This window comes from Bufo bufo, chromosome 5, assembly GCF_905171765.1.
Source record: "Bufo bufo chromosome 5, aBufBuf1.1, whole genome shotgun sequence".
Taxonomy (NCBI): domain Eukaryota; kingdom Metazoa; phylum Chordata; class Amphibia; order Anura; family Bufonidae; genus Bufo; species Bufo bufo.
Window position 1 is genome coordinate 173415768 of NC_053393.1, and position 13195 is coordinate 173428962.

A 13195-nucleotide genomic window follows, 5' to 3' on the forward strand; every position below is an offset into this window, starting at 1 on the left:
GTAATTTCAGCTGCTTGCCTGCTGCTAGTGTGTGTCAGGCCGACTTCAACTGACTGTAGTGTGCCCACTGCCAGTGCCCACCCCTGTCATCCCGTGTGGCACAGGACTTTGCTTAAAAAAAAGGCACTTCATTTTTACACTTTAATCTAAGGTTAGTTGCCTGCCAGTGTGTGTCAGGCCGACTTCAACTGACTGTAGTGTGCCCACTGCCAGTGCCCACCCCTGTCATCCCGAGTGGCACAGGACTTTGCTTAAAAAATAGGCACTTAATTTTTACACTTTAATCTAAGGTTAGTTGCCTGCCAGTGTGTGTCAGGCTGACTTCCACTGACTGTAGTGTGCCCACTGCCAGTGCCCACCACTCATACCGGCTGGCACAGGACTTTGCTTAAAAAAGGCATTTAATTTTTACACTTTAATGTAATTTCAGCTGCTTGCCTGCTGCTAGTGTGTGTCAGGCCGACTTCAACTGACTGTAGTGTGCCCACTGCCAGTGCCCACCCCTGTCATACCGAGTGGCACAGGACTTTGCTTAAAAAATAGGCACTTAATTTTTACACTTTAATCTAAGGTTAGTTGCCTGCCAGTGTGTGTCAGGCTGACTTCCACTGACTGTAGTGTGCCCACTGCCAGTGCCCACCACTCATACCGGCTGGCACAGGACTTTGCTTAAAAAAGGCATTTAATTTTTACACTTTAATGTAATTTCAGCTGCTTGCCTGCTGCTAGTGTGTGTCAGGCCGACTTCAACTGACTGTAGTGTGCCCACTGCCAGTGCCCACCCCTGTCATACCGAGTGGCACAGGACTTTGCTTAAAAAATAGGCACTTAATTTTTACACTTTAATCTAAGGTTAGTTGCCTGCCAGTGTGTGTCAGGCTGACTTCCACTGACTGTAGTGTGCCCACTGCCAGTGCCCACCACTCATACCGGCTGGCACAGGACTTTGCATAAAAAAGGCATTTAATTTTTACACTTTAGTGTAATTTCAGCTGCTTGCCTGCTGCTAGTGTGTGTCAGGCCGACTTCAACTGACTGTAGTGTGCCCACTGCCAGTGCCAACCACTGATACCGGGTGGCACAGTAGCTTGCCGATAAATAAGGCATTTAATTTTTAGACAGTAGTCTAAATTCAGTTGCTTGCCTGCTGCCAGTGTGTGTCAGGCCCGCTTCCACTGACTGTAGTGTGCCCACTGCCAGTGCCAACCACTGATACCGGGTGGCACAGTAGCTTGCCGATAAATAAGGCATTTAATTTTTAGACAGTAGTCTAAATTCAGTTGCTTGCCTGCTGCCAGTGTGTGTCAGGCCCTCTTCCACTGACTGTAGTGTGCCCACTGCCAGTGCCAACCACTGATACCGGGTGGCACAGTAGCTTGCCGATAAATAAGGCATTTAATTTTTACACTTTAGTGTAATTTCAGTTGCTTGCCTGCTGCCAGTGTGTGTCAGGCCCGCTTCCACTGACTGTAGTGTGCCCACTGCCAGTGCCAACCACTGATACCGGGTGGCACAGTAGCTTGCCGATAAATAAGGCATTTAATTTTTAGACAGTAGTCTAAATTCAGTTGCTTGCCTGCTGCCAGTCAGTGTGTCAGGCCCTCTTCCACTGACTGTAGTGTGCCCACTGCCAGTGCCAACCACTCATACCGGGTGGCACAGTAGCTTGCCGATAAATAAGGCATTTAATTTTTACACTTTAGTGTAATTTCAGTTGCTTGCCTGCTGCCAGTGTGTGTCAGGCCCGCTTCTACTGACTGTAGTGTGCCCACTGCCAGTGCCAACCACTGATACCGGGTGGCACAGTAGCTTGCCGATAAATAAGGCATTTAATTTTTACACTTTAGTGTAATTTCAGTTGCTTGCCTGCTGCCAGTGTGTGTCAGGCCCGCTTCCACTGACTGTAGTGTGCCCACTGCCAGTGCCAACCACTGATACCGGGTGGCACAGTAGCTTGCCGATAAATAAGGCATTTAATTTTTAGACAGTAGTCTAAATTCAGTTGCTTGCCTGCTGCCAGTCAGTGTGTCAGGCCCTCTTCCACTGACTGTAGTGTGCCCACTGCCAGTGCCAACCACTCATACCGGGTGGCACAGTAGCTTGCCGATAAATAAGGCATTTAATTTTTACACTTTAGTGTAATTTCAGTTGCTTGCCTGCTGCCAGTGTGTGTCAGGCCCGCTTCTACTGACTGTAGTGTGCCCACTGCCAGTGCCAACCACTCATACCGGGTGGCACAGTAGCTTGCCGATAAATAAGGCATTTAATTTTTACACTTTAGTGTAATTTCAGTTGCTTGCCTGCTGCCAGTGTGTGTCAGGCCCGCTTCCACTGACTGTTTTTCATAAAAGGCAATTCCTGATATGGGACGTAACAGGGATTAAACTGATGAGAATAATACTACAGAAAATACCACTCATATCGGTGGAGGGAGCCAGCGTTTTTTTAACCATCTCCCCGTTCAAAAAATCTATTTAATAAATGGCCCCCAGATTGGGGATGTTAGAGGGATTAAACTGATGAGAATAGTACTACAGAAAATACCACTCATATCGGGTGTGACAGTAAATTGCACGGCGCAGATGCAGTCACCGTGGTTTAAAACAGAGTGGAGGGAGCCAGCGTTTTTTTAACCATCTCCCCGTTCGAAAAATCTATTCAATAAATGGCACCCAGATTGGGGACGTTAGAGGGATTAAACTGATGAGAATAGTACTACAGAAAATACCACTCATATCGGGTGTGACAGTAAATTGCACGGCGCAGACGCAGTCACCGTGGATTAAAACAGAGTGGAGGGAGCCAGCGTTTTTTTAACCATCTCCCCGTCCGAAAAATCTGTTTAATAAATGGCCCCCAGATTGGGGAGTCGGGGACGTTAGAGGGATTAAACTGATGAGAATAGTACTACAGAAAATACCACTCATATCGGGTGTGACAGTAAATTGCACGGCGCAGACGCAGTCACCGTGGTTTAAAACAGAGTGGAGGGAGCCAGGTTTTTTTTAACCATCTCCCCGTTCGAAAAATCTATTCAATAAATGGCACCCAGATTGGGGACGTTAGAGGGATTAAACTAATGAGAATAGTACTACAGAAAATACCACTCATATCGGGTGTGACAGTAAATTGCACGGCGCAGACGCAGTCACCGTGGATTAAAACAGAGTGGAGGGAGCCAGCGTTTTTTTAACCATCTCCCCGTCCGAAAAATCTGTTTAATAAATGGCCCCCAGATTGGGGAGTCGGGGACGTTAGAGGGATTAAACTGATGAGAATAGTACTACAGAAAATACCACTCATATCGGGTGTGACAGTAAATTGCACGGCGCAGACGCAGTCACCGTGGATAAAAACAAAGGGGAGGGAGCCAGCGTTTTTTTAACCATCTCCCCGTTCGAAAAATCAATTCAATTGACCTTTCGGGGACCCTTGGTGTTGTACGTGGCTGGGTGGAGGAAGAAACCTTCAATGACATCACCGGGACGTGGCTAGCTTGGTATCCAACCTTGTGCAAATGGGGAGTTTGCGGTTGTGCAAATGAACTGTTTGCGGTGCATTAAAAGGGGAGTTTGGTCTGTCAATGTCTGTGATGCGGGCGTAACCCTTACACTACCTGATCGATACAACATCATACCTGATCGTATACACACACTGGATGTTTTAAAGCACGTTATTCCAAACAATTTAGGAATGTTAGTTGATTTATGCCCTTTATGGATTAAAACCCGACTCTGCGTCCACTACGTAATTTTCCATGGGAGTTTTGCCATAGATCCCCCTCCGGCATGCCACAGTCCAGGTGTTAGACCCCTTGAAACAACTTTCTCATCACTATTGTGGCCAGAAAGAGTCCCTGTGGGTTTTAAAATTCGCCTGTCTATTGAAGTCTATGGCGGTTCGCCCGGTTCGCCAGTTCGCGAACATTTGCGGAAGTTCGCGTTCGCTGTTCGCGAACTGAAAATTTTATGTTCGCGACATCACTAGTGTGAAAGAGCCCTAAGGCAGTTCTGAAGGCAAAAGGGGGTCCAACACCGTATTAGTATGGTGTTCCTAATAATTATTTAGGTGAGTGTATATTATAATAATACAAATACAGAATGAAGGTGAAAGATCATACATCATTCTGCTAGGCGAGAAATGTAATTAAACACATATTCCAATGCCTTGGTCATTTATGCAAATGATTGTAGATGGCTACATTGGTAATATAGACTATACCGTAATTATTTTCATTCCAGTTAAAATATGATAAATGTGCTAATGACAGCTGGCCGCTAGCCTCAGAACTTTAATAAAGCCAGAGCAGCAGAGATTTTACAGGGTAATTTGAAACAGACTAACATTTGAGTTTGACATGTCTGCCCTCGGTAAGATATATCTAATACCCGTCGATGAAATTATAATTGGCTCCAGTAACTGCAATGCAAATAACAGACGTGATGTCAGTGGGTGAGGCTGGCACTAAAAAGGCCTGTGCAGCTGCTGTCATAGAGTGGTTCACCAAGAGTAGCAGAGAAAGAGATGAGGGCAATGACAGTATAAGAGCACATCATTAGGAGTGCACATAAGGTCATCTGGTAACTCCCAATGTAATATCTCTTTATCTCTATAGTTAAATCCAGTAGCTGTGGTAACAGGCTACAGGCATGACTGATGTTCAGTGGACAAATGGAACCAAAATTAACTGACACTTATTATCCTAGTTACACTACATATAATGTACTATACTTATTACATGTTAGTATATTATTTGCATGTGTGTGTATTACCCAAGTAAGCATCTACATTGCAGTCAGTTATTCTGTATGGACATAAAAGCTTTAACCCCTTAAAGACATAGGACATACCGGTACGCCCTATTTCCTGAGTCCTTAAGGACACAGGACGTACCTGTACGTCCTGACTTAAAATCGGGATTCCGGCGCCGCGGGGGTTAATCGGAACAGGATGCCGGCTGAAATCATTCAGCCAGCATCCCGTAACCATGCAGGGGGGGTCATTTGACCCCCCCGTATCGACGATCGCAGAAAACCGCAGGTCAATTCAGACCTGCGGTTTTCTGCCTTTCCGGTCCATTCGGGTGTCCTGTGACCCGATGAACCGGAAAAAGACTGCGATCTGTGGCGTAATTATACACCACCTATCGCAGTCCGAGGATTTGGAGAGGCGGTGCTGGCCCTGGTGCTGATGCCTGCTGTCCAGGGTGCTGATTGGTGCAGGGGAGAGAGGCGCGAGATTCAAACTTCCTGCGCTCCTTTCTCCCCTCCTCTTCCTGTCCAGCACCCTGACCGTGCAGCACCGTTCAGCACCAGCTCCTGCGTCCCCCTAATCGCCATCCATCACCCTCCTGCACCCATCGCCACCCAGGTAGGTTAGGGTCAGTGAGGGAGAGGCACTGTTAGGCAGGAAAAGAAGGGAAAAGTTAGTTAGGAAAAAAAAAAAAAAAAGTACTTTTATTCAAAACTTTTTTTGATCCATCCATCAGACCCCAGACCCCCCCTGCCACTTGCCACAGATTCCCACAGTGGGGTTTACTGAAATTGACTATTTTAGTTTTTTTTTCAGTAACCCACTGGTGAATCTGATGGTGGAGCAGACGAATCTGTACGCCCAACAGTTCGTCGCTCAAAACTCAGGCTCATTTTTGGCTAGACCCAGTGGCTGGACGCCGGTCAGTGCAGCCGAGATGAGGACATTTTGGGGCCTCGTGCTGCATATGGGTCTAGTCCAAAAACCCAGTGTCAGGCAATACTGGAGTGGGGACGTCCTCTACCAGACCCCACTGTACAGTATGGTCATGACACACTCCCGGTTTGAGGCCATCCGGAAATGTCTGCATTATTCCGATAATGCAGCATGTCCACCCCGAGGTGATCCTGCCTATGACCAGCTGTATAAGATACGGCCGGTCATCGATCACTTTGGGTGCCAAATTCATGGAGGCCTACGTACCTGGAAGGGAGGTCGCGGTGGATGAGTCTCTCGTTGCGTTCAAGGGGAGACTCCGTTTCCGCCAATATATTCCCACAAAGCGGGTGAGGTATGGCGTGAAGCTATACAAAATTTGTGAGAGTACCTCAGGGTACACTTACAAATTTCGTGTGTACGAGGGACGAGATTCCCGTATTCAACCCCCAGAATGTCCCCCCACTCTGGGTGTTACCGGGAAACTCGTGTGGGACCTTATGTACCCACTGCTGGATAACGGTTACCACTTGTACGTGGATAACTTTTATACCAGTATCCCCTTGTTCAGGTCCCTTGCCGCCAGATCCACGTTCGCTTGTGGGACCGTGCGGAAAAATCAACGCGGCCTCCCTGCCTACCCCCTCCAGGTACCTATCCCAGGGGTGAGACCTGTGCCCTTACCAGTGGAAACCTGTTGCTGGTCAGGTATAAGGACAAGAGGGATGTCCTTATGCTGTCCACAATCCACAGTAACAGCACCACCCCAGTCCCTGTGCGAGGTACCGCGGCAACGGTCCTCAAGCCCGATTGTATCGTCGACTACAATCGGTATATGGGAGGAGTTGATCTCTCTGATCAAGTCCTCAAGCCATATAACGCCATGCGCAAAACCCGGGCATGGTACAAAAAAGTTGCGGTCTACTTTGTGCAGGTTGCCTTGTACAACTCTTTTGTACTATCCCGAAGCGCTGGCAGCACAGGGACATTCCTCCAGGCAGTCCTCAAGGACCTGATCTTTTCGGACCGGGAAAGAGCAGGCCGGAGTACTTTGGGAATTGGAGGCGCCCGGATCGTCCCTGGCCAACACTTTCCAGGTGTGGTCCCCCATACTGGAAAGAAGGGACGAACCCAAAAAAAGTGCAGAGTGTGTCACAAGAGGGGGATACGGAAGGACACCACCACTCAGTGTGACACGTGCCCCGATCATCCGGGCTTCTGCGTTATCGATTGCTTCAGGGAGTACCACACTTCCATGGAGTACAAAATTTTTATAATCCCCAACAGTCCACTAGAAAACATAAAAAACTATGTCTCTCAGACTTTGGAGACACAGAAACAATTTTTCTTTCCCCAAAAAATATTAGTTTTAGAGCAGGCATCCTCAAACTGCGGCCCTCCAGATGTTGTAAAACTATAACTCCCAGCATGCCCAGACAACCTACAGCCATCAGCAGGGCATGGTGGGAATTGTAGTTTTACAACATCTGGAGGGCCGCAGTTTTAGGATGCCTGCTTAGTGTCTCCAAAGTCTGAGAGCCATACATATTGGGCATCGTCGCGTGCGTAAAAGTCGTCGCTATAAAAATAACTTTTGACCAAACGCCTCGGATGAACGGTGTTAAAAATATAAAATAAAAACGGTGCCAAAACACCCATTTTTGGGCAAAATTTAAATTTGAATCCATTTTGGCGGTAATAAAGCAAGGGTTAACAGCCAAACAAAACTAAATATTTATTGCCCCGATTCTGTAGTTTGCAGAAACAACCCATATGTGGTCGTAAATGGCTATATAGCAACACGGCAGGGCATAGAACGAAGGGAACTCCATATGGTTTCTGGAAGGCAGATTTTGATGGACAGTTTTCTTTTTGACACCATGTCCCATTAGAAGCCCCCCCCTGATGTAGCCTAGACTAGAAACTCCAAAAAAGTGACCCCTTCTAAGAAACTACACCCCTCAAGGTATTCAAAAGTTACTTTACAAACTATGTTAACCCTTTAGGTGTTACATTGCCTCAAAAAGAGTAATATAGAGCACCCAAAAATCAAATTTACCCCTAAAATAGTCCCAAAACAACAACCACCTTATCCCGTAGTTTCCTAGATGGGGTCACTTTTATGGAGTTTCTACTCTAGGGGTGCATCAGGGGGCTTGAAAGGGTACATGGTGTAAATAAACCAGTCCAGCAAAATCTGCCTTCCAAAACCCATATGGTGTTCCCCTTCTTCTATGTCCTGCCGTTTAGCCAAATAGTAGTTTACGACCACATATGGGGTGTTTCTGCAAACTACAGAATCAGGGCAACCCATTTTGAGTGTTGTTTGGCAGTTAACCCTTGTTTTACTCCTGGAAAAAATTGATTATATTGGAAAATTTTCCAAAAAATTGAAATTTTGAAATTGTTTCTCCATCTGCCATTAACTCTTGTGGAACACCTAAAGGGTTAACAAAGTTTGTAAACCCAGTTTTGAATACCTTGAGGGGTGTACTTTCTTAGATGGAGTCACTTTTTTGAAATTTCTATTCTAGGGGTACAACAGGGGGCTTCAAATTGGACATGGTATAAACAAAACCAGTCCTGCAAAATCTGCCTTCCAAAACCCATATGGTGTTCCCCTCCTTCTATGTGCTCCCGTTCGGCCAAACAGTAGTTTACGACCACATGTGGGGTGTTTCTGCAAACTACAGAATCAGGGAAACCCATTTTGAGTGTTGTTTGGCACTTAACCCTTGTTTTACTCCTGGAAAAAATTGATTATATTGGAAAATTTTCCAAAAAATAGAAATTTCGAAATTGTTTCTCAATCTGCCATTAACTCCTGTGGAAGACCTAAAGGGTTAATAAAGTTTGAAAAAACTGTTTTGAATACCTTGAGGGGTGTAGTTTCTAGAATGGGGTCATTTTTGGGAGGTTTCTATTATCTAAGCCTCACAATATGACTTCAAACCTGAACTGGTCCATAAAAAGTGGGATTTTGAAGATTTCTGAAAAATTTCTAAATTTGCTTCTAAACTTCTAAGCCTTGTAACATCCCCAAAAAATAAAATATCATTCCCAAAATGCTACAAACATGAAGTAGACATATGGGGAATGTAAAGTCATCACAATTTTTGGGGGTATTACTATGTATTACAGAAGTAGAGAAACTGAAACTTTGAAATTTGCAAATTTTTTAAAATTTTGGGCAAAAATTGTATTTTTTTAATGCAAAAAAATTAACTTTTTTGACCCAATTTTAGCAGTGTCATGAAGTACAATATGTGACGAAAAAACAATCTCAGAACGGCCTGGGTAAGTCAAAGCGTTTTAAAGTTATGAGCACTTAAAGTGACACTGGTCAGATTTGCAAAAAATGGCCTGGTCCTTAAGGTGAAATAGGACTGTGTCCTTAACCCCTTAAAGGGGTTGTCCCACTTCATTAATTGTGTTTAACTCAATTTACTATCCCCAATGAACATTTATTCCTATCTATGTGATTAAAAAAAATGCTTTGCTTTTCTGCAAACAGCTTCTATTAGAAGCTGTTGTTTACCTTGGTGTCCCATGGATACGGCCGGCTTTTCGCCGGCCGCATCGTTTCGCCGCGCCTGCGCACTACAGGCAGAGAAATAAGCGGCCGGCCTCTCCATTACATGAACGCGCACGACCGCGCATGCGCAGTATATCCACCGCGTCTTAGATAGAGCTGCGCATGCGCGGCCATCCGAACAGTTCGGGCGAGACAGCAGGGTGAGCGGACGGACGTCGGAGGAACGGGATACTGTAAGTATAATATCTAATGGCCCACTAATCGACCAACGATTATTGAACTCTGCAATAGAGGGGGTTCATAGTGAATTCAATGGGGGCATATTTATATATAGAACTTTGGGCAACTATATTATGTCGATTCACACTGGGGGCAACTATATTAATTTTATGCAGAATGGGGGCAACTATATTATAACTATGGACACTGGAGGCAGCTATATTGATTATATGCACAATGGGGGCAACTATATTTATTATATGCACAATGGGGGTAACTATATTATATCTATGGACACTGGGGGCAACTATATTTATTATATGCACAATGGGGGTAACTATATTATATCTATGGACACTGGGGGCAACTATATTATAGCTATGGGCACTGGGGGCAACTATATTATATCTATGGGCACTGGGGGCAACTATATTATAGCTATGGACACTGGGGGCAACTATATTATATTTATGGAAACTGGGGGCAACTAAATTCTATGTATGGAAACTGGGGGCAACTATATTATATCTATGGGCACTGGTGCAAACTATGAGTTTTATGCACAATGGGGGCAACTATATGAATTATATGCACAATGGGGGCAACTATATTATATCTATGGACACTGGGGGCAACTATATGAATTTATATGCACAATGGGGGCAACTATATTATATCTATGGACACTGGGGGCAACTATATGAATTTATATGCACAATGTGGGCAACTATATTATATCTATGGACACTGGGGGCAACTATATTATATGTATGTAAACTGGGGGCAACTATATTATATCTATGGGCCCTGGGGGCAACTATATTATAGCTATGGGCACTGGGGGCAACTATATTATAGCTATGGACACTGGGGGCAACTATATTATATCTATGGACACTGGGGGCAACTATATGAATTTATATGCACAATGGGGGCAACTATATTATATCTATGGACACTGGGGGCAACTATATTATATGTATGTAAACTGGGGGCAACTATATTATATCTGTGGGCCCTGGGGGCAACTATATTATATCTATGGGCACTGGGGGCAACTATATTATAGCTATGGGCACTGGGGGCAACTATATTATAGCTATGGACACTGGGGGCAACTATATTATATCTATGGACACTGGGGGCAACTATATTATATGTATGCACACTGGGGGCAACTATATGAATTTTATGCACAATGGGGGCAACTATATTATATCTATGGACACTGGGGGCAACTATATTATATGTATGTACACTGGGGGCAACTATATTATGGGGGCGGATGGAGGAGGCACTTATGCGGGCGGATGGAGGAGGCACTTATGGGGGCGGATGGAGGAGGCACTTATGGGGGCGGATGGAGGAGGCACTTATGGGGGCAGATATGCAGAGATGTGTATGTGGCGGTTTAGAATCAATGCGGGTGAAATATAGAATCAGATGTAGCAGAGCTACATAAGCGCTGTTCAGTCACAGTACTAATGGTGAAGGAAATAGAAGGATTTAGCAGAGATGTGTATGTGGCGGTTTAGAATCAATGCTGGTGAAAGAGAAACAGATGAAGCAGAGCTGAATATGCGGCTGTTCTGACACAGTGCTGGTTGAATAGAAAAACAGATGTAGCAGCGCTGTATATGTGGCAGGTCAGCATCAATGCTGGCAAAAGAGAAACAGATGTAGTAGAGCTGAATATGCGGCTGTTCTGATACAGTGCTGTTTGAAGAGAGAAACAGATGTAGTAGAGCTGAATATGCGGGTGTTCTGACACAGTGCTGTTTGAAGAGAGAAACAGATGTAGTAGAGCTGAATATGCTGCTGTTCTGACACAGTGCTGGTTGAAGAGATAAACAGACAGATGTAGCAGAGCTGTATATGCATCTATAAAGATACATAGTGTGAGGTTTATACACAACTGGAGTACAGCTGTAATGGAAACAAATCTGCATCAGTGCTGGGGGGTGGGGGTCGGTCAAGCTTTTGGGCTAATGTATAATATGGAATTATAGTTTTTGATGCACAGAATGGGTTTGTAAAAGATTAGACAGAGATTTTATGTGTAAAACTGTACACTGAGCTTACTTCACCTGGCTCTGAGTGACCATTCCCCTCACAGACACTGCATACTGATGAGTCATACTCTTCACATGAACGAGCACATAAGAACTCAGTGCTCAGTGTGATGTCATAAGGAGGTGTGGCCGGCCTTCACTCTAGCTGCCTAAGCCCGCCCAGCCTTAGCTGCAGAAAACCAGGAAGTTACCAGCCGAGCTGGCTGCAGGTGAAGCTGATTTAGCAAAGTGGGAAAACCCCTTTAAGGACTCAGCCCTATTTCACCTTAAGGACTTGGCCATTTTTTGCAAATCTGACCAGTGTCACTTTAAGTGCTCATAACTTTAAAACGCATTGACTTATCCAGGCCGTTCTGAGATTGTTTTTTCGTCACATATTGTACTTCATGACACTGCTAAAATTGGGTCAAAAAAGTTAATTTTTTTGCATAAAAAAATACCATATTTACCAAAAATGTAGAAAAATTAGCAAATTTCAAACTTTCAGTTTCTCTACTTCAGTAATACATAGTAATACCCCCAAAAATTGTGATTACTTTACATTCCCCATATGTCTACTTCATGTTTGTAGCATTTTGGGATTGATATTTTATTTTTTGGGGATGTTATAAGGCTTAGAAGTTTAGAAGCAAATCTTGAAATTTTTCAGAAATTTACAAAAACCCAATTTTTAGGGACCACTACAGGTCTGAAGTCACTTTGCGAGGCTTACATAATAGAAACCGCCCAAAAATGACCCCATTCTATAAACTACACCCCTCAAGGTATTCAAAACTGATTTTACAAACTTCGTTAACACTTTAGGTGTTGCACAAGAGTTATTGGCAAATGGGGATGAAATTTGCGAATTTCTTTTTTTTGCCTAATTTTCCATTTTAACCCATTTTTTCCACTAACAAAGCAAGGGTTAACAGCCAAACAAGACTGTATCTTTATTGCCCTGACTCTGCCGTTTACAGAAACACCCCATATGTGACCGTAAACTACTGTACGGGCACACAGCGGGGCGCAGAGTGAAAGGTGCGCCGTATGGTTTTTGGAAGCCAGATTTTGCTGGACTGTTTTTTTGACACCATGTCCCATTTGAAGCCCCCCTGATGCACCCCTAGAGTAGAAACTCCATAAAAGTGACCCCATCTAAGAAACTACACCCCTCAAGGTATTCAAAACTGATTTTACAAACTTTGTTAACCCTTTAGGTGTTGCACAAGATTTAATGGAAAATAGAGATACAATTTCAAAATTTCACTTTTTTGGCAGATTTTCCATTTTAATATTTTTTTTCCAGTTACAAAGCAAGGGTTAACAGCCAAACAAAACTCATTATTTATGGCCCTGATTCTGTAGTTTACAGAAACACCCCATATGTGGCCGTAAACTACTGTACGGGCACACAGTAGGGCGTAGAGGGAAAGGTGCGCCGTATGGTTTTTGGAAGGCAGATTTTGCTGGACTGGTTTTTTGACACCATGTCCCATTTGAAGCCCCCCTGATGCACCCCTAGAGTAGAAACTCCATAAAAGTGACCCCATCTAAGAAACTACACCCCTCAAGGTATTCAAAACAGATTTTACAAACTTTGTTAACCCTTTAGGTGTTGCACAAGATTTAATGGAAAATAGAGATACAATTTCAAAATTTCACTTTTTTGGCAGATTTTCCATTTTAATATTTTTTTTCC